Source organism: Oryx dammah, unplaced genomic scaffold (genome assembly GCF_014754425.2).
Source record: "Oryx dammah isolate SB20612 unplaced genomic scaffold, SCBI_Odam_1.1 HiC_scaffold_25, whole genome shotgun sequence".
Lineage (NCBI taxonomy): Eukaryota > Metazoa > Chordata > Mammalia > Artiodactyla > Bovidae > Oryx > Oryx dammah.
In genome coordinates, this window is record NW_024070209.1 from 9,253,990 (window position 1) to 9,275,420 (window position 21,431).

Sequence of the window (21,431 nt, forward strand, 5' to 3'; positions counted from 1 at the left end):
GAAATTACACACACACATTTTTTAAGCCCCTACTTTTCAGAAATATTTACCCATGGAAAAAATAGTATGTCAGGGTTGTTTCAGAATAACTTGGGATGAGGGGGATAAGCAGGACCTACATATATATATATGCTGCTGCTGCTAAGTCGCTTCAGTCGTGTCCAACTCTGTGCGACCCCATAGACAGCAGCCCACCAGGCTCCCCCGTCCCTGGGATTCTCCAGGCAAGAACACTGGAGTGGGTTGCCATTTCCTTCTCCAACGCATGAAAGTGAAAAGTGAAAGTGAAGTCGCTCAGTCGTGTCCGACCCTCAGCGACCCCATGGACTGCAGCCTACCAGGCTCCTCCATCCATGGGATTTTCCAGGCAAGAGTACTGGAGTGGGGTACCATTGCCTTCTCTGATATATATATATATAGTATGTATGAAATAGTATCAGCCGTAGATTAATGATAACCATTGAAAAGTGGTGGAGTGTGTGTAGAAGCCCATTGTACTTGTCTCTTTGCTTACTGAATGCTTGAAAAATTCAGTAATAAAAAATTTTAATTACAAATGCACATATCATTTGCCCTTAGCCCAGCATTTCCCCTAAAAGTAAATTATCTTATAGGTGGACTTGCTCATGTGTAAGATCATATACATACAAGAGTAGTCAGCGTAGAACTGTTTGTCACAGCAAAATACTAGACCATGTAATAGGTTTATCAACAGGGCCTAATTCAATATCAGTTGGTTCCTTTTAGAATTGTTTCTATATGCAGCTGTGAAGAAGAACAAGGTAACTATTTATTGAATTGGCACTTTGTAAAGGGCTTCCCAGGAGGTGCTAGTGGTAAAGAACCCCCCCTGCCAATGTAGGAGACAGAGAGACAAGCATTCGTTCCCTGGGTGGAGAAGACCCCCTGGAGGAGGGCATGGCAACCCACTCCAGTATTCTTGCCTGGAGAATCCCATGGACAGAGGAGCCTGGCAAGCTACCATACATAGGGTCACAAAGAATGGGACATGACTGAGGCGACTTAGCATGCACGATAGTAACCAACCACTTGTGCTGATAAGGAAAGAAGGGAGAGACAGTATATACATATATAATAATGGTTGTTCTGGGGAGATTTGGAGGGGTTGAGGGTCAGGAGAAGAGACATGTTTACTATGCATCCTTTGTTCTCTTAAAAATTTCAGCTCTATAAATGTATTGTTCCTTTAAAAATAAGGATATTTTATTTATTTGACTGCATTGGGCCTTAGTTGTGGCACACAGGCTTAGTTGCCTCTCAGCATGTGGATTCTTCCAGGACCAGGGATCAAACCTGTGTCCCCTGCCTTGCAAGGCAGACTCTTAACAAGTGGGCTACCAGGGAAATCCTAAAAATATTTTAAAGTTAAAGCAACGCATGTTCCTTCTTTAGGAGAAATAGGAAACAAGTTTATCAAACTGAGTTTTTAGAAACTCAAACGTGTTTTGCCAGAAAACAAATTGAAGATGGAGGAATGCATTTTGGGCCTAATGATAGAGGTACTTTTCTGAACAACTTGAACCAGAGGACAAACTACTAAAAATTAAATTTTCACCAGGCATTCTGGGAAACTATTTTGTAAAATTCTCTCTTACATTGAAGGAGGAAACAGACAGAACAGGCTCTATCTTGAAAGCAGGACTGCATCTTGGGCTAGAGAGTGGACTTTGAGCTATATGCCCAGTATCTATGGAAACAACATACCAACTGGAAAACCAGAGCCCCCGGAAGGAAGAGCCCCAGGGCTCATACCTAGAGTCTCCAGTCACCTAAAAGAATAGCCTAATTATCTGTGGAACCGAATAGAATTATACATTCTATTATGCTTATTGGGGTATGACCACAGGCCTATTGATAATTGTCCACTGTTAACTACCTAGGCTTAAGGCATATGAATCACAGGTTAACTTTGATTGTATTTTTCTTTTCCTTTGTTCAGACTAGTTTTGGGGAATTTGGGGAGGTGGATTTGGGCAGGTACACTTAAGGTATATAAGGTTTGCACAAAAACTGGTCAGGGGTCCTTGGCAAAGAGGAGACTCTGCCTTGGGCCCGTCGGTGTAAGAAACTGCACTCCACTGTCTGCATTGTCCTCCTGAGTGAGTTTGTTTTCCGGAACTTGTGGCTACAGCAGTACATCATTGTACAGTTGTTTTATCCATGTCGGGGGATATTGGTTCCATGACCCCTTAGAACTCCAAAATCCAAGGATGCTCAAGCTCCTTATATAAAATGCTTATATCCTCCTGTATACTTTAAATCATCCCCAGGTTACTTAACAGGGCTTCCCAGGTGGCTTGGTGGTAAAGAATCCACCTGCCAATGCAGGAGACACAGGTTCATTCTTCCCCCTGGGTGGGGAAGATCCCCTGGAGAAGGAAATGGTAACCCGCCCCAGTATTCTTGCCTGGAGAATCCCACGGACAGAGGAGCCTGGTGTGCTGCAGTCCATGGGTTCCCAAAGAGCTGGACATGACTTAGCAACTGTAACAACAAGATTATTTATAATACAAAGACTATGTAACTAGTTGTAAATGCCATGTAACTAGTTACCAGCCTGGCAAATCCAGGTTTCGCTATAGGGAACTTTCTGAGATTTTATTTATTTATTTTTTAAGTATTTCCCATCTGAGGTTGGTTGACTTTCCAGATGCTGAACCCTTTGATAGGGGGCCAGCTGTATTCCCAGGACCTGACTGTAACACATGGCACAGGGTAGATGCTTACTAAACAAAGAATTTGAATTAATGGATGGATCATAGAAGAATTGTAATATGTGACATCTCTCATTTTGTAGTTTGTTAGTTCATAGTATAGCTGATGGAATATTATAGAGAACAGACCACTGGCATCAGACCCCACTTTGAAGCCCTGTGCTACCTGTGACCGGCTCAGTAGCCCCAAGCAAACACAAAACCCTAAACCTCAGTTTGCTCATGTGTAAGATAGACCAATGACATAGTATCTGCAAAACTGTTGGGAAGATCCCTTGACGCGGACACATGAGCCACTTGCCAGTAGTGCACACTTGGCGCATAGTAGGCCCTCAATAAACACTAGCTTTTATTCCATGGGTAAAGGAGAGATGACTCCAGGATAAGAAGGGAATGTGCAGGTGGTTAAATGGTACTTTTTTTTTTTCAGTTACAGTAAGTTCCCAACATATGAACTAATTCCGTTCTGAGAGCACATTCATACGTCCAGGTTGTTTCTAAGTCCAACAAAGTTAGCCTAGATACCCACGAACATAATCGGCTATAGAGTACTGTACTGTCGTAGGTTTGTAATACTCTTCACACAAATAATACATGAAAAACACAAAATAGAAGCATTTTTCATTTTATGGTTTAGTACTTCGAAAAGTACAGTAGTACCAGCTACATCACCATGGCTTTGACGCTTGCTTCTAGACATCCTGGCCTTCAAATAAAGACACTGTACTACTATTCTCTGCTAAGTCACTTCAGTCGTGTCCGACTCTGTGCGACCCCATGGATGGCAGCCCACCAGGCTCCCTCATCCCTGGGATTCTCCAGGCAAGAACACAGGAGTGGGTTGCCATTTCCTTCTCCAGTGCATGAAAGTGAAAAGTGAAAGTGAAGTCGCTCAGTCGTGTCCAAACCTCAGCAACCCCATAGACTGCAGCCTACCAGGCTCCTCCATCCATGGGATTTTCCAGGCAGGAGTACTGGAGTGAGATGCTATTGCCTTCTCCGTACAGTACCAAACAGTGAAGTGCACAAAAGCACAACCACTTGTAGAGGATGCACGCACAGGACAACATATGCCAGGCGTGCAAACCAAGTTACATGACTGGACGTGTGAACACACGTTCACACCTTTGAAAGTTCATAACTTGAAGGTTTGTATGTAGGGGACTTACTGTGTGAGATAAATAAGTCCTGGAGATCTGATGTACAGCACAGTGACCGTGGTTAACAATGCTGTGTGGTATACTTGAACGTAACACAGTCCACACAAGAGATGTAGGGACTTAAAAGTTCTTGTAAACAGAAACTTAGAAGTCTGTTTACAAGAAAAAATGTGAGGCAAGGGATGTTAACTCAACTTACTGTGGTCATCACTTCACAATATATGCCAATGTCAAATCACGCTGAAAGTAATATAAGGTTATATGTCAACTATATCTCCACAAACAAAAATCAGGAAACAGGCTTCATTCTTGTCGGAAGGAAGGACAACAGTTTAGATCCTGCTTTCAAGATAAAAGACTGTCTTTTTGAGAGAGCAATTCTCTGCTATAGATCTGAGTCAAGTGCAAAGAGGGACAAAATTAAGAAATTCCCTTTCCTGGGAGAGGGATTCTGTGGCAATGTGGATGGGTCATTCAAATTGATCTCGGGTTTATTTCGCTTCTCCTGAAATCCTGCCCCAGCTCCTGCAGAGCTTTGGGAGGCACAGCGAGGAACGCGAAGGAGAGGGAAGGCTTTGTGGGGCTGTTGTTGTTAAGTCGCTCAGTCTTGTCTAACTCTTTGTGACCCCATAGGCTGCAGCCCACCAGGCTCCACTGTCCAGGGATTCTCCAGGGAATCTTCCTGACCCAGGAATCAAACCCGCGTCTTTTGCATTGGGAAGCCGGTTCTCTACTGCTGAGCCAGCAGGGAAGCCCAGCCAGTGGTCCTCTGGGTGATCTGGAACCAGAAGCGTTAGGATCACTAGAAACTTGGTGAAAGAAAACTTCTCAGGCCGGTTCTATTTGAACAAGCCTCCAGCGATACCAACGACTGCTCGTACTTTGAGGTGAAACACTCACCAAGGACTCCTATCTCTGGACTCAGGAATTTACCAGAGACCTCTATGGGGGGCGGGGAGCATCGACTAATCACAGACCAGGCCCAGTACCACTTGGGCCAGTAGGCACGGCTTGTGAAGGAAGTACAAGATGCAACCCGTACAGGCAAGAAATTCCAGATGCGTCTTGGTGATGCAAACGCTGAAGCTGAGCTCTCTCCTCCTGACCCCTAGAGGAGGGCCAGCTTCCCAGAGAGTGGGCCCACTGCAGACCTCTGTGGCACCCCCACCCTCACCCCCACCAGAAGGAGAGGGTTAGTCACCCTAAACCACCATCTCAACAGAGATCTTCAGGGTAGATTAAAGAGATATTTCTCACTGGCAGTTGGTTCCACCCACGGCAACCCGGGGCAGGAAGCTGGCGGATGACCTGCCCCTGATTCAGAGGTAATCATCTGTAATTGCCTCGTGGTTGGACAGGGAGTAAGTGTCTCAGAACTAAAGGCTGGCCATGCTCCCAAGAGGGGAGGGGAGGGGAGAAGGGAGGAGTGGGGAGGAAGAAGGAGAGGGGAGGGGAGCAGACTCGGGAGGCAGGGCCTGTGGCTGTTCAGGGCACTGGTGCTCCCTCTTCTTGAAATCACAGGAAACCCTCTCTGGGACCTGGCTCCACAGGCAGGGTGGCACCCTGCCGGTGCCCCTGAGCTGGTGGAGCAAATGGAAGGAACCTGGTCGGGTTACAGTGGCTCCACATAGCTCACTCCTGAAGGACCCGTGTTGTTCCTGTACCTGGCAGTTGGTCAGAAAAAGCTCAGCTCTCCCAGGTGGCTCAGTGGTAAAGAATCCACATGCCAACGCAGGAGATTCAGGATCGATCCCTGGGTCAGGAAGATCCCCTGGAGGATCCCACTCCAGTATTCTTTCCTGGGAAATCTCCTGGACAGACGAGCCTGACGGGCTGCAGTCCAGGGAGTTTCAAAGAGTCTGGATGGGGCTGGCATACAGCATAGGTGGGCATAAATGATAGACACTGCCCCTACTCCTTCCTAACCACCCTCTGGCTGGGAAGAAAGATGCTTGCGTTTCCACATCCCATTTCTTCACACTCCCCTTTTCATAAACTGACTTACTGGGTGCAAACAGTCAGTATGTAAAGCAGGGGTCCCCAACCCCACCCTGGATGTCCATGGCAAGACTGTCTTCCACGAAGTCGGCCCCTGATGCCAAAAAGGTTGGGGACTGCTTGCATAAAGCCCCCAGACATGTCTGATTTGGATCCACAAGTGGTGCCAGGATCTAACTTTGCATCGTTGGTTGGTTCCTGCATGTTTGAGCAGCTGACACAAGTCCCCGGGAGCCTTGCTAAGTCAGAAGGAACGGCTCTGTCTGAGGCTTAACATCCAGTGGGAGGAGGCCGTCACACCAAGGCTCCTCTGAGTCTGCCTCAGAGCAGGAAATGCTGGGCTGTGATGGATGAAGCTATTTGTACTCTAGGCCCAGAAGAACTCTGCTTCTTTCTTTTCCTTTGGGATCATTTCTTCTCTGATTTCAACCCTTTTTTGTAGCAATCCATTCACCTCTCTGCATGCTGAGCTCAGCTGATTCAGTCATGTCTGACTGTTTGCAACTCTATGGACTATAGCCCACCACAGACTCCTTTTTCCATGGAACTCTCCAGGCAAGAATACTGGAGTGGGCTGCCATGCCCTCCTCCAGGGGATCTTCCCAACCCAGGGATTGAACCCGTGTCTCTTATGTCTCCTGCATTGGTAGGCAGATTCTTTACCCACTGAACCACCTGGGAAGCCCTGATTCACCTCTCTGCTTACCAGCAATTTTTTTTTCCATGTGTCTGTTAGTCTAAAATCTATTTAAAGGACATATACATGTCCCAGGTCTGCGCAAACCTGGCAAAACCCTGTTTTAAAGGCACCATGTCAGGGTCCCCCAAAGCACTCTACCTGCAGCCTCTGATGATCCTTCCTGGCATCCCTGCCAAGGGGGCCCTTCATGCCTCACTTGTTTCTCAGAATGTCAGTTTTAAACCACACTGAAATCACAATTGTTCTTTGTGAAATAACTTTATGAGTCAACACTGCAACTTTAAAATCCCAAAGTTCTTTTGTACTACTTCCACCTAGATCAGGGTCATTAACAAAACCTGTGGCCTAGCCAGGAAGAGCCTGGTGCCAGGCCCTGGGGGGCGGAGGTGGGTGGACATGAGCAGGGCTCCAAGCCAGGAGCTTTGATGGAGGATACGTGTATATGACCACAGGCAAGAGACCTTCACTGGAAAAGACCCTGATGCTTGGAAAGACTGAGGGCAGGAAGAGAAAGGGGCAACAGAGGATGAGATGGCAGGATGGCATCACCAACTCGACGCACACGAACTTGGGCAAACTTCAGGAGACAGTGAAGGACAGGGAAGCCTGGCATGCTGCAGTCCATGGGGTTGCAAAGAGTCAGACACGACTGAGCGACTGAACAACGAGAGACACCCTCAACCCCACCTGACCTGTGAGACAAGGAATGTACCACTCACTTCTTACCTTAAAGGGTTAATCTAGTTTTTCTTCAGCTCATTTTCATGGCTAATCAATAACTGAAAGATTTCTGTAATGTCTCCCATGAGTGGTTCTTCACCACCGTTTGAATTTGAATATAACAAAGAATTGTATTTTAAGTTGATTTCTGTTCTTCTAAATAAAACAAGTTAAGGACTATTTTCCGCCTCTTTCAGAAAGTGCTTTGACTCCAGACCTCAGGGCCATGGCAGGGCTTTCTGCAACAGTCAAGCTTCTTTCTACATCATTGCAACAGTAGACTGTTAAAAAACCAGGAAAAGATTTTCTAAAACATCTGACCTTCAGCCTCTCCTTGAAGGAACTCTTTGTCCCCCAAAACATCTTTTAAAATTCTGGCCCAACCTTACTGCACAAATATTTTTGGAAACTTCTGTCCAGTTAGATGCTGAACAATTACCCTATAATCGCACAGGACTGGTCACACGCCTCCTGCAGGGATGGGCCAGGGGCAAGTTACTGTCAGGCGTGCAAACGTTCATCTCACTGTCCTAGCTTTCAAGGTGCTTCCCTCCCTCCCTCTGTCTCTTCCTTCCTTCCTTCTTTTCCTCCTTTCTTCCTTCCTCTCTTTGTTTCCCGTTCTTCTCAGCAGTTGAAGTTCTCTTTTCATCTGGCAGGTGGCCTTGCCATACGCAGGCTCCCTGCCCTCTTTAAACTTGCATGGGCTCAACTCCATCTTCCTCCCTGTTTTTGGCAGGGCATCTAGTTCCCTGCGTGGATACTGGGTCCCTCGAGTCCCCAGGACCTGCTGCAAGCAGTTGAAGGAAACACTCAGAGTCAATGGATGTCCACTTGTTATCCCTGATTCACCATCACCTTTCAACATGTTTTCTTTTCTTTCTTTCTCCTTTTAATTAATTTATTTATTTTTGACTGCCGTTGTGATGCCTGTTTGGCAGAGGAAGGTGAGATGGGTGTGGATTCAGATTCAGGGTCTGGGAGGATTCCTTTCTGCGTGAAACACCAGGAGGGGAGGCAGTGTGAGGTGGGCCTTGCAGTCAAGTTGATGCAGGGGAGCAGAGAAGGGGTGGGAGTCCGTGGTGGCCAGGGTGACTGTGGAGTCCCTCCTGTTGGGGCCAGGAAGCAGCTGGATGTAGTGGCAGGGAAAGCTTTGGGACCCAGTGAAGAGGCTGCAGGGGCCTGCTGCAAGGGATGCATGAAGGGACAGTGCTGGCAAGACAGACAGACAGAAGTGGGGGAAGGAAGGTGGGAAGGTGGCAAGAGCAAGTGAAAGGAAGCTTCCACTATAGAAGTGGGAGAGGGCTGCTTTAGCTGCTTCATTTTTTTTAAGACTTTTTTTTTTTTTGATGTGGACCATTTTTAAAGCCTTTATTGAGTTTTTTTTACAATATTGCTTCTGCTTTATGTCTTGGTTTTCTGGACACGAGACGTGGGATCTAGCTCCCTGACCAGGGATCGAACCAGCAACCCCTGCACTGGAAGGCGAAGTCTTAGCCACTCGAGCACCAGGGAAGTCCCATGGCTGCTTCATTTCTGAGGGCAAATAAGGCCACTGTTCACAAGCGATGTCTGGAAATCAGGGTGGTTTCTGAGGATGAGATGGTTAGATAGTCTCACTGACTCAGTAGGCATGAATTTGAGCAAACTCCAGGAGATATTTGAGCATCACACCAGGGAAGCCTGGTGTGCTGCAGTCCTTGGGGTCACAAAGAGTCGGACACAACTTAGTGACTGAATAATCACAAACCAATCCGAGGACAAAGCTGAAGTTACCCCAAATCTCCCTACATCTTAGCTTCACACTCGCCAGGACACTGTAAGCCCATTGGGAGGGCAGCTGAGGAAAGAGAGAGGGCCTCTACCAGCTTGGAGTGGCCTCAAGTTCATGGTGACTTACATCCTTGTTGAACGAAATGGTTAAAACATTTGTGCCCAGGCCTAACCAGGTTAGTTCGCACTTGGACTGCTCTTACAGAGACCTATTTAGGAAGCTAGTAAATCATGCGATACTATTTTTGAAGTGCCTATGGAGGACTCTTCGCCCCAGAAAGAGGAGGCAGAGAGGGGATGAAAGATCTGCCTGCAGCATTCCAGTTCTGTCTGGCCTCCCCCGGGGTCCGGAGCCGCCTGGAAGTGCCCCGCTGTGCTTTTCCAAGGAGCAGATAATGCAGCTCAGCTCTCTCCTCTGCCAAGAGTACAAGCTGACTCCTGCCTGGTTCGGCTTGTGAACGATTGTTCAAAAATGTGTGAAGGGTCCTGGAATTTGGCGCTGCTTCGATATTAAAAGCTCAGATGACATCCTTCTCAGAGCCATTGGATTGAAGGTGGGAGGAGGCAAGAGGAAGTGATTGAGCAGGAACTTGTTGTTTGCCGAGTGAGTCATCCTCAGCAAGCCACTGAGATGAATAAAGCCCAGGCTATCGCTCCCAGAGTCCAAAGTCCAGCGCAACTGGAAGGGAGGGTGCCAGCGCGGTAGAGATGAAATCCCAATACAATCCCATCTGGGTTAAGATACAGGAAGCGTATCCCACCCCTCTGTATATATTCAGGAGTCGAAAGCCGAGTCGAAAGCCGAGTCTAAAGAAACACTTGTATATTTATGGCAGTAGAGTTCCCAACAGCCAAGAGATGGGAGCAACTCAAAGATTCACAGTGCTCAGTGGCTCAGCTGTGTCTCTTTGCTGACCCCATGCACTGTAGCCATCCAGGCTCCTCTGTCCATGGGATTCTCCAGGCAAGAATACTGGAGTGGTTGCCATTTCCTCCTCCGAGTATTCACCAGTAGATGAATACATAAACCAAATATGGTCTTTACAAACAGCAGAAGATTATGCAGTCTTGAAAAGGAAGAGAATTCCATTCATCAAAAGCTACAACACAGATGACCCTTGAGGACGTTGCTGTGCAGACGTGCGCACTCAGTCCTGTCTGACTCTCAGTCCTGTCCGACTCTCTGTGACCCCATGGAGTGCAGCCCGCCAGGCTCCTCTGTTCATGGGATGTCCCAGGCAAGAATACTGGAGTGGGTTGCCATTTCCTCCAGGGGATCTTCCTGACCCAGGGATTGAACCTGTGTCTCCTGCATCTTCTGCATTAACAGGAGGATTCTTTATCACTGATCCACTGGGGAAGACCTTAAGAACATTATGCTCAGTGAAATAAGCCAGTCACAAAAGGACAGATGCTGAATGATTCTATTTATAGGAGGGATCTACAATATTCAAATTTATAGAGGCAGGAAGTAGACGGTGGATGTCGGGGGTTGGGGAGGGAAGAGGACAGGGAGCTGTTTAATGAATATAGGGTTTCAGTTTTGCAAGAAGAAAATGTTCTGCAGCTTTGTTGTACAACACTGTGAATATTTCTAACACTACTACAGTGTACACTTATAACCAAAGATGGTTAAGAAAAATTACAGAAAAGTGCATTCATAGAAAGTGATGAGAATACAAAAGGCCCTTAGCCCAACTTGAGGGTCTGTGATGGCTAATTTTATGTGTCAAGTTGGTGGGGCCACAGGCTGACCAGATATTCAGTTAAACATTATTCTGGGGGTTTTGGATGCGATGAGTATAGGGACCTGTAGAGTTAATCAGCTTGCCCTCCCTATGGGGGATAGATCCCATCCTACTGTTAGATACCATCAGACTGACTGAAGGTCTGCAGAGAACAAAAAGGCTGCCTCTTCCCTGAGGAGGAGACAATTCTTTTTGCATGATGACCTTCAAGCTGGGGCATCAGTATTCATCTTGCTTTTGTACTAGACCTGAAACACAGGCTCTCTTGGGGTGTAATCTGTCAATTCACTCTTCCGGGCTGGGGTCTTCTCGGGCTTCATAAGCACATGAGCCATTTTTCCCCCCAATAATAAATCCCTGGAGATTTATTTCTGGAGAATGCTGACTGACTGACTGAGACATGGTCCTGGGAAGACCTCTGGAGAAGACATCACTGGATCTGAGTCTTGACAGTCGGGCATGAAGTGGCCAGCTGGCTGACAAAAACAGGGCACCCAGGTCCCCGTGGCAGATCAAGCGTGACGCAGCCAGGAAAGAGGCTGGGAGTGCAGGCGGGCTGTGGAAATCTCAAGTGCCACCTCAGGGAGTTTTATCCTGTGGGTGAGGGTTGCCCACTTGGGTCTATAGATATCAGTGTCAACATGGCCTCACACAAGACACACACCAGTGAGCACTCAAGGCTGAGATCAGAGAGGGCTGGTCATTCCCAAGTTAAATGAATCTCTAGCTGGTGATCACAGCTGCTTCTGCGGAGGAGACTGAGCCTGAAGATGGGGGATGAATCACTTTTCACTACATCAAGTCCCCCACATACAACCTTCAAGTTGAGAATTTTCAAAGATGTGAATATGTGTTTACACGTCCAGTCACACAAGTTAGTTCACTCGTCTGGTGTACATTGTTACATGCAAGCATCCTCTATAAGTGGTTGTGCTAAAATCATGGCATCCAGTCCCATCATTTCATGGCAAATACATGGGGAAACAATGAAAACAGTGACAGATTTTATTTTTCTTGAGCTTCAAAATCACTGCAGATTGTGCCTGCAGCCATAAAATTAAAAGATTCTTGCTCCTCAGAAGAAAGGCTATGACAAATTTAGTTCAGTTCAGTCGCTCAGTCGTGTCTGACTCTTTGCGACCCCATGCACCACAGCACGCCAGGCCTCCCTGTCCATCGCCAACTCCCGGAGTTCACCCAAACTCATGTCCATTGAGTCGGTGATGCCATACACCCATCTCATCCTCTGTCATCACCTTCTCCTTCTGCCCTCAATCTTTCCCAGCATCAGGGTCTTTTCAAATGAGTCAGCCCTTCACATCAGGTGGCCAAAGCATTGGAATTTCAGCTTCAACATCAGTCCTTCCAAAGAACACTCATGACTGATTTCCTTTAGAATGGACGGGTTGGATCTCCTTGCAGTCCAAGGGACTCTCAAGAGTCTTCTCCAACACCACAGTTCAAAAGCATCGATTCTTTGGCGCTCAGCTTTCTTTATAGTCCAACTCTCACATCCATACATGAATACTGGAAAGAACATAGCTTTGACTAGACAGATCTTTGTTGACAAAGTAACATATCTGTTTTTTCATATGCTGCCTAGGTTGGTCATAACTTTCCTTCCAAGGAGTGTCTTTTAATTTCATGGCTACAGTCATCATCTGCAGTGATCTTGGAGCACCCCAAAATAAAGCGAGCTACTGTTTCCACTGTTTCCCCATCTATTTATCATGAAGTGATGGGACTGGATGCCATGACAAACCTAGACAGCATATTAAAAAGCAGTGACATCACTTTGCTGACAAAAGTCTGTCTAGTCAAAATTATGGTTTTTCCAATAGTCATGTATGGATGTGAGAGTTGGACCATAAAGAAGGCTGAGCACCGAAGAATTAATTCTTTTGAACTGTGGTGTTGGAGAAGACTCTTGATAGACACTTGGACAGCAAGGAGATCCAACCAGTCCATCCTAAAGGAGATCAGTCCTGAATGTTCATTAGAAGGACTGATGTTGAAGCTGAAACTCCAATACTTTGGCCACCTGATGCGAAGAGCTGACTCATTTGAAAAAAAAATCTGATGCTGGGAAAGATTGAGGGCAGGAGGAGAAGGGGACAACAGAGAATGAGATGGCTGGATGGCATCACCAACTTGATGGACATGAGTTTGAGCAAGCTCTGGGAGATGATGAAGGACAGGGAAGCCTGGCGTGCTGTAGTCCATGGGGCTGCAAAGACTCAGACAGGACTGAGCAACTGAACAGCAAACAGAGGACAATAGTATGAGATCTTTATTTCATGCCCAGAAACAAGGGTAGCAGTGATGTAACTGGTACTACTGTTTTTCTAGAGGTATTGAACTATAAGATTAAAGATGCTTCCCTTATTTTTTGTGCTTGCTTTTTAATGTATTATTTGTATGAAAAGTATTATGAATCTATTACAGTACAGTATTTTGTAGCAGATTTTGTTAATTGGGTACCTAGGTTAACTTCTTCAGACTTAAGGAGCAAATTGAACTTACAAATGCACTCTTAGAACTCGTTCGTTGCAGGGGATTTACTGTCTTCCTCCTTTTGTACCTTTTGAATTTTGCAACCATGTTCATTGGTATCTACTCAATAAAAAAGAATTAAAATTCCTGTTATCAGAGCAAAGTGAAAGTGAAGTTGCTCAGTCATGTCTGACTCTTTGCGACCTCATGGACTGTAGCCTACCAGGCTCCTCTGTCCATGGGGTTTTCCAGGCAAGAGTTCTGGAGCGGTTTGCCATTTCTTTCTCCAGGGGATCTTCCCATCCCAGGGATCGATCCCAGGTCTCCCCCATTGTAAGCAGATGCTTTACCATCTGAGCCACCAGGGAAGAGCCCAAAGACAATTGAAATAGTTATTTCAATCAGAGCAAAGACAATTGAAATAGTCTTTAAAGAATAAAATTTATTAATGCGTTTAAAGAGAGAAAGAAGGATTCCCTGGTGACTCAGTGGTAAAGAATCCACCTGCCAATGCAGGAAACAGAGGTTTGATCCGCCATCTGGGAAGATCCCACATACCATGAAGCAACTAAGCCCGTGCTCCACAACTATTGAGCCTGTACTTTAAAGCCTGTGCTCTGCAACAAGAGAAGCCACTGAAGGACAACCTGCTCGCTGCAACTGGGGTACCCCAATCCCTGCAACTAGAGAAAAGCCCATGCAGCAATGAAGACCCAGCACAGCCAAAAATAAAGAAAATAACTGTTTTTTTTTTTTTTTAAGAGAGAGACAAAGAAAGTGATTCCACAATAGGCAGTGGAATAATCTGTTTGCAAGAACAAAAACTGTCTGTGAAAACCACATCAGTCTGTGTTGGGAAAATAAGGTTGATGAGCTTTTGTTCCTAAAATAGAGCACAACAACAAAAGATAGTCACCGAAGCCAATTCCTCAAAGGCACAAGAGATTCCAGCTCCCCTGAAGAATTCCTCTGTGGTCTTCACCCAAGGGAAGCAGCAGGGGTTACTGGCAATAAGGATACGTCCTGCACAGTCCCGTTGTCTAGATTGTTTAAGCCCAAACATGTGCTTCTGACAAAGTGCTTCACAGGATGGGGTAGGTGAGGGACGTTAAGGGAGCTGAAACTCCATGTGTGCAATCATATTTAATCAATTTCAAGTTTAATTAAGCCAGTTATCCTCAACCTTTGTTCTCAGAACCCCTTCACTCACTCTAATATTATTCAGGATCCCAAAGGAGAGTTTTTGTTTCTGTGGGTTAGTCCTATAGCTTTTTTTTTTTTTTTACTACATTAAAAATTAAAATGGAGAAACAAAAAGTTAATTCATTTAAAAATTACAAAGGGACTTCTCTGGTGGTCCAGTGGTAAGACTTCACTTTCCAGATGGGGAGGAGGGATAGTTAGGGAGTTTGGGAGGCATGTACACACAGCTGTATTTAAAATGAATAACTTGCAAGGTCCTACTCGACAGTACAGGGAACTCTGCTCAGTGTTATGTGGCAGCCTGGATGGGAGGGGAGTTTGGGGGAAGAATAGATACATATGTATGTATGGCTGAGTCCCTTTGCTGTGTATCTGAAACTATCATGACATTGTTAATCAGCTATAGCCAATATAAAATAAAAAGTTAAAAAAATAAAATAGCCAAGAAGGACCTACTGTATAGCCAAAATAAAAAGGTATTTTGCAAATCTCTTTCATGTATTACTCTTAGTAGAAGATAGCTGGATGGCTGGGGGGGTCTCATACCTGCTTCTACGTTTCATCTTTTGAGAGATGTGTTTACAGTCAAAGTATAGTGCAGCTTCACACAGATATATCATTGGAAAAGAGAGCTGTTGCATAGGCATCTCAGGTACTTGTCAACATTAAATTTTTACTTCTGAATTTCCCCTGTGGCTCAATGGTAAAAAATCCACCTGCCAATGCAGGAGACGCGTGAGACACGGGTTCAGTCTCTGGGTCAGAAGATCCTCTGCGTGAGGAAATGGCAACCCACTCTGGTATTCTTGCCTGGGAAACCCCATGGGCAGAGGAGCCTGGTGGGCTACAGTCCGTTGAGTCGCAGAGCGGACATGATTGAGTAACAACACAGCACAATGACGAGCTCGTACATCCCTGGTGAGAATAACAAAAGATAACGAATTCCCTGCTTTCCCAAGTTGGTGCTAAGGTGGATGCGGAGATGAAGGTCACGTGCGGACACATGTGGGAATGGCTGGGGCCGGCGTATGTGGCCAGTGCTGCTTCTCAGAGAAGATAGAGCATGGAGGAAGCAAAACCGAGACGTGAACCCCGGGTCACGCACAAGGACAGACTATGTTTTTTCTCAGTCTCCTCATGTTTTGATTCACCTTTTCATTACAGGATGATAGCTCTAGATTAGACATCAGTCCACAGCCACTTAAAAGCATCAAGACTATTAAAATAAATTTTCTACCAATTTCCTTTTGCCCAAACAGATGTGACTTATCTCTGACAACAGAATGCCCCAGATGAAAGAAATCTCAGTGAAATTAAATATGGTCTGCAGTTTAAGATGGCCATCAAATTATGTCTTGAGGGTGACTTTTGTGTCCTCTTTATTTGATGGCTGATTGAGACAATAATTGTATGGGTTGCATTGATCAAGATCCCAAAATTTCTGCAGTCTGACTGTTCTTCATGTGACTTTTCCATTCAGCAGACACTGTGTTCCCCAGGTGGCTAGGGAACTATGGTGAGGTCTTCCGTAGCAGGGCTTTAATTTTTCTCTGTCACTTCTTGCCCTTTACCTGCAGTTCAGATGGGCCAGATCCAGGCAGTGGTGTCCCTGGGCCCCTCTTCCCTCCCCTTCTCTGATCTTCACCCCCAGAGGAGTAAAGACGCTTCTATATTTTGCCACAGAACTAGGTAGTTCCCAGAACTGGCCTTCCTTGGTGGCTCAGACAGTAAAGACTCAGCCTTCCGTATAGGAGACTCAGATTCAGCCTCTGGGTCAGGAAGATCCCCTGGAGTAGGAAACGACAACCCACCACAGTATTCTTGCCTGGAGAATACCATGGACAGACGAGTGTGGCAGGCTACAGTTCATGGGGTTGCACGGACATGACTGAGTGACTGACACTTTCACTCTTCAGGTGGTTCCTGAGACCTGGATGCTAGGAAAGCCCGCGAGAGCAATAGGGCGCCAACACAGGTCATGGGGAAGCTCACTGAAGACTGGACACAGGAGCTCAACTGTCAGCTATTCAGAAGCCACTCGAAGATCTCAAAAGCATACTTCATGACACTTGACAAATATAACTGTCTGCAGTTTAGAGGAGAAGAGGGGAAGTGCTTGCTGAGCCTTAGGGTGTGCCCACCATATTCCTGCAGTGGGGGGTTGCTTGTCCCCGTGTCCTGCGCCTCTGGGGAGAGGGCTGCTTCCTCTTTAGCAGAAGGGCCCCACCGTCCCACCATCAGCTCTTCCATTGTGGATGCTGTGTTCTACCATCTGTATTGGTCAAAGTCCCCTGGGTTTTGGAAATAGACATTCTCTAGTTCCATCAGGAAGAGGGAGAGGGAATTTCCTGCCTTCTAAAAGGCGACACACTCTCTGTCTTGGTCACTTACCACCATCCCCAGCCCCACCCTAAAAAAGTCAGTATTCATTTTTGAGATAGAAAACCAGTAGCAAAGTTTCTGCAGTGGTAAAGAATCTGCCTGCCAATGCAGGAGACACGGGTGTGATCCCTGGTCTGGGAAGGGACGCTGTGGAGCAACTAAGCCCAAGCACCCCAACTACTAAGCCTGTGCTCTAAAGCCTGGGAGCCATAGTTGCCGAAGCTCATGGGCCCTAGAGCCTATGCTCCACAACAAGAGAAGTCACCGCAATGAGACATCCACAACACAACAAAACATAGCCTCAACTCACCGCAGTGAGAGAAATGCCCGTGCAGCAACGAAGACCGAGAAGAGCCAAAAATGAATGAAGTCATAAAAAAGGAAAAGCCATTGTGTCTAAGTCACCTAAACCGAGAAACGGAGCTCCATGACTCAAGGCAAGAGTAACCAAAATCAGAATGAGAAACACATGGCCAAGAACGAGAACAGCACGTCTATTAAAACACCTTGGCAGTGTGTTTCTCTCTCCTCCCGGACGGCCTGCTCCCTTCAGCTCTGCACCCCCTCTTCTCCCTTCCCCTGGGCAGCAGTCACACAAAAGGCAGTCTTTGATGTGGGGGTAACCCATGAGCACACCCCCCACCCCTGCGCCGCCCCCCAGGCCCTCCCGCCCAAATTACAGGAAGAGGCTGGAAGCCCAGCACAGCTGCAAAGACCCTGAAACAAGGCCTAAGGGGCCGGGTCTTCAGGCTGCGTGTTTTAACTTATTTGGGGGCATAGAAGGAAAGCGAATTATGCAGTGGGGAGGGAGACGCTGCAGGGGAAGTGTGGGGTCTCGCTCCCCCCAGAGCTCTACCCACACAGCCCTTCCTTCTTGGGGAAATGGCACAGGTTGCTGTGGTTTGCTTTGTGCTTTTTTGGTTGCCTTTTCCCTTTTCCATGAAGACTCTCATTTGCAGAGCTGACCAGGAGGGAAAGCATTCCTCAGTTCCTGCCTGAAGGATAGCGCAAAGCCCTGTACAGAGAGGGGGATGTTTGAGGGGGGCTCACTTGAGTCGGTAAAGATTCAGGAGAAAAGAAATCTGTCTCCAAGCCTTCGTTGTTGCTCAGCTGCTCAGTCATGTCCTGCTCTTTGTGAATCCATGGACCGCAGCACGCCAGGCTCCCCTGTCCTTCACTGTCCCCTGGAGTTTGCTCAGACTCATGTCCATTGGGTCAGTGATTCCATCTAATCATCTCATCTTCTGTCACCCCCTTCTCCTCTTGCCCTCAAACTTTTCCAGCATCAGGGTCTTTTCCAATGAGGAGAAGAGAATTTAAAATCAGTGCGTTTTGGACATCTATCTTTAAATATGGGGTGTGTTAGGGACCAATAGGAGAGTTGGACTGTGAAGAAAGCTGAGCACCAAAGAATCGATGCTTTTGAACTGTGGTGTTGGAGAAGACTCTTGAGAGTCCCTTGGACTGCAAGGAGATCCAACCAGTCCATCCTAAAGGAGATCAGTCCTGGGTGTTCATTGGAAGGACTGATGCTGAAGCTGAAACTCCAATACTTTGGCCACGTCATGCGAAGAGTTGACTCATTGGAAAAGACCCTGATGCTGGGAGGGATTGGGGACAGGAGGAGAAGGGGACCAGAGAGGATGAGATGGCTGGATGGCATCACCGATTCAATGGACATGAGTTTGAGTGAACTCCGGGAGTTGGTGATGGACAGGGAGGTCTGGTGTGCTGTGATTCATGGGGTTGCAAAGAGTTGGACACGACTGAGTGACTGAACTGAACAGAGCTGAGGAGTGTTTTGGGCTTCCCTGGGGGCTCAATGATAAAGAATCGGTGTGCAAGGCAGGAGCCATGGGAGACATGGGTTCGATCCCTGGGTTGGGAAGATCCCCGGGAAGAGGGTATGGCAACCCACTCCAGTGTTCTTGCCTGCAGAATCCCATGGACAGAAGAGCCTGGCGGGCTACAGTCCATAGGGTTGCAAAGAGCTGGACATGACTGAAGTGACTTAGCATGCATGCACACACACAGGAGTATTTTAGGTACTCTTGAGAGTCCCTTGAATAGCAAGGAGATCAAACCAGTCAATCCTAGAGGAAATCAACCTTGAATATTCACTGGAAGGACTGATGCTGAAGCTCGAGTGCTTTGGCCACCTGATGCGAAGAGCCAACTCACTGGAAAAGACTCTGATGCTGGGAAAGATTGAAGGCAAAAGGGAAAGGGGGTGACAGAGGATTAAATGGTTAGAGAGCATCACGGACTCAATGGATGAATTTGAACAAACTCCAGGAAAGAGTGGGAAACAGAAGATTCTAGCCTGCTACAGTCCGTGAGGTCACAGAGTCAGACATGACTTAGCAACTGAACAACAACAGGAAGCGTGTAGGTGCCTGTGTGGAGCTGAAGGAAGCAGAGAGAAATGTGTGGCCCCGCCTCAGGGACCCCAGCTCATCAGAAACACTAACAGGATGACAAAATCCAAATTTTCAAAATGGCCTCAAAGACAGGTGAGATGGGGTGAGCGGTCATGGTACACTTTATGGGAAAGTACTCAGCTTTGCATGAGAGTGTGACATTAAGATTTCCTTAATATTAAAAAGGGGCTCCACAGTGCAATCATTCGAGTTGATTAGTTGGCTACTCCATTAAAAACAAAAGATTTTTAATGATAGAATGGATCCCAAAATATAATTGACTTTATTATAACTCATCTTGTTGTTATAAACCCAACAATAAAACAAGACTCAAATAGCATTCCTCAAGAAACAAACATCTCTAAAAGAATCTGCCTGCAGTACAGGGTTTGATCACTGGGTTGGGAAGATCCCCTGGAGGAGGGAATAGCACTGTTCCCGCTCCAGTATTCTTGCTGGGAAATCCCATGGGCAGAGGAGCCTGGTGGGCTTCAGACCATGGGGTCGCGTAGAGTAGGGCACGACTGAGTGACTACCACTTTCACTTTTCACATGAGATAAAGTAGCAGCCCAATAACACAGATATCCATTTCTCTTTTGACCTCAGAATTATTTTTAAATAACTGAGCCCAGTTCTTTTTCTTCTTAGGTTGGACTTGATCAAATGCCCTGCTCAGGGTCTGGCTAGAGGATGTTTATACCTGTTATACCTTTTATCAGGTATGTGCCATTCTATCAGTATTAACGTTATCCCGCAGTTGGCCTGAACATTAGAGCATTACTAAGTACTATGATGCTTTTGAACTGTGGTGTTGGAGAAGACTCTTGAGAGTCCCTTGGACTGCAAGGAGATCCAACCAGTCCATCCTAAAGGAGATCAGCCCTGGGTGTTCTTTGGAAGGAATGATGTTAAAGCTGAAACTCCAATACTTTGGCTACCTCATGAGAAGAGTTGACTCACTGGAAAAAACTCTGATGCTGGGAGGGATTGGGGGCAGGAGGAGAAGGGGACGACCGAGGATGAGATGGCTGGATGGCATCACTGACTCGATGGAGTGAGTCTGAGTGAACTCCAGGAGTTGGTGATGGACAGGGAGGCCTGGTGTGCTGCGATTCATGGGGTCGCAAAGAGTCGGACACGACTGAGCGACTTAACTGAACTGAAGTACTATGCCTTTTGCCTGTATCCCACTCTAGAAATTAGTAAGTTATTAATGTATTTCCTTTTGAAAGCATACCACAGTGATCTGTAATTTTGAACTATCAGCCGTAACCAGACATCTTGCATACACATCCTTCCCCAGCATAATCAGACTCATCAGTAACTGACCTTTCTACCCCAGGCCATCCGGAAATACTGTCAGGGAGAAACGGCTCGAGGGCACTGTAGTTTTTCCCCCTTTCAATGTTGATTTAATTTTTTTTTCTTTTTCTTCCTCCCACTCCCCCCTCTTTTTTTTTTTTTTTTTTAGATTTCTGGTGTTCAAAACTCAGTGCAAATTCCTGATTCTCACTGAGAGAGAGACAGTAAGATGCAAGAGGCACAGTGGTGCTCTCGTGTTCTCTCTGGGTCCCTCCTGTGGCTCTGGGAACAGCTGGAGCTTTGTTGCAGGGGAGCCAGCTCCCCCTGCCTATCCTCGGGGTCCCTGCTTGGGGTCTGCAGTCCACAGGGCCAGCAAGCTCCCTCCCCGGGCTGGGACACACCCCTGCACAGCTAGGGTGTAGGCTGTGCATACACGGAGGAAGGATTGTGAGGGAGGGGACAGAGGAGAGAACTGGGCGCCTTACCTGTCTTGTTTCTGCCTTCCAGCCTGACCAGGGTGGGTGACAAGAGCCGGGGGCCACCAGCCTGTGGGTTCGCCCCAGTGTGCAGGCAGTGGCTGGCCAGCTGGGCTATAAATAAGGTCTGTCCAGCACACAGGAGATAAGAACACAGTCCCTGGCTGCTGCAAGCCTTTTAAGGTGTGCAAATTAAAGGAGCCTCAGCCCCTAGATGAGAGGGACTGCCAGCTCCCCATCTGGCCCTCCAGCCTCAAGGACATCCCAGGCCTGGCACCTACTGATGCAGTGGGAGGGGCAGGAGAACCAGAGCACCAGGAAGC

The 21,431-nt window shown here is 46.9% G+C and overlaps 1 protein-coding gene across 2 annotated transcripts in view; it reads right to left on the reverse strand.

The window, feature by feature from the left end:
- The window catches only part of FHL2 (four and a half LIM domains 2), a 47,817-nt gene extending 26,607 nt beyond the window's left edge, over positions 1–21,210 (reverse strand). The window contains exon 1 of one of the 2 annotated variants that reach the window (XM_040223829.1): positions 21,118–21,210. The gene's annotated coding sequence lies outside the window, so the exon portion shown is untranslated. Of the gene's footprint in view, positions 1–17,415; positions 17,492–21,117 lie in introns of those variants that run through there. The other variant, XM_040223833.1, reaches the window with a different exon arrangement.
- Positions 21,211–21,431: the final 221 nt, after the last annotated feature.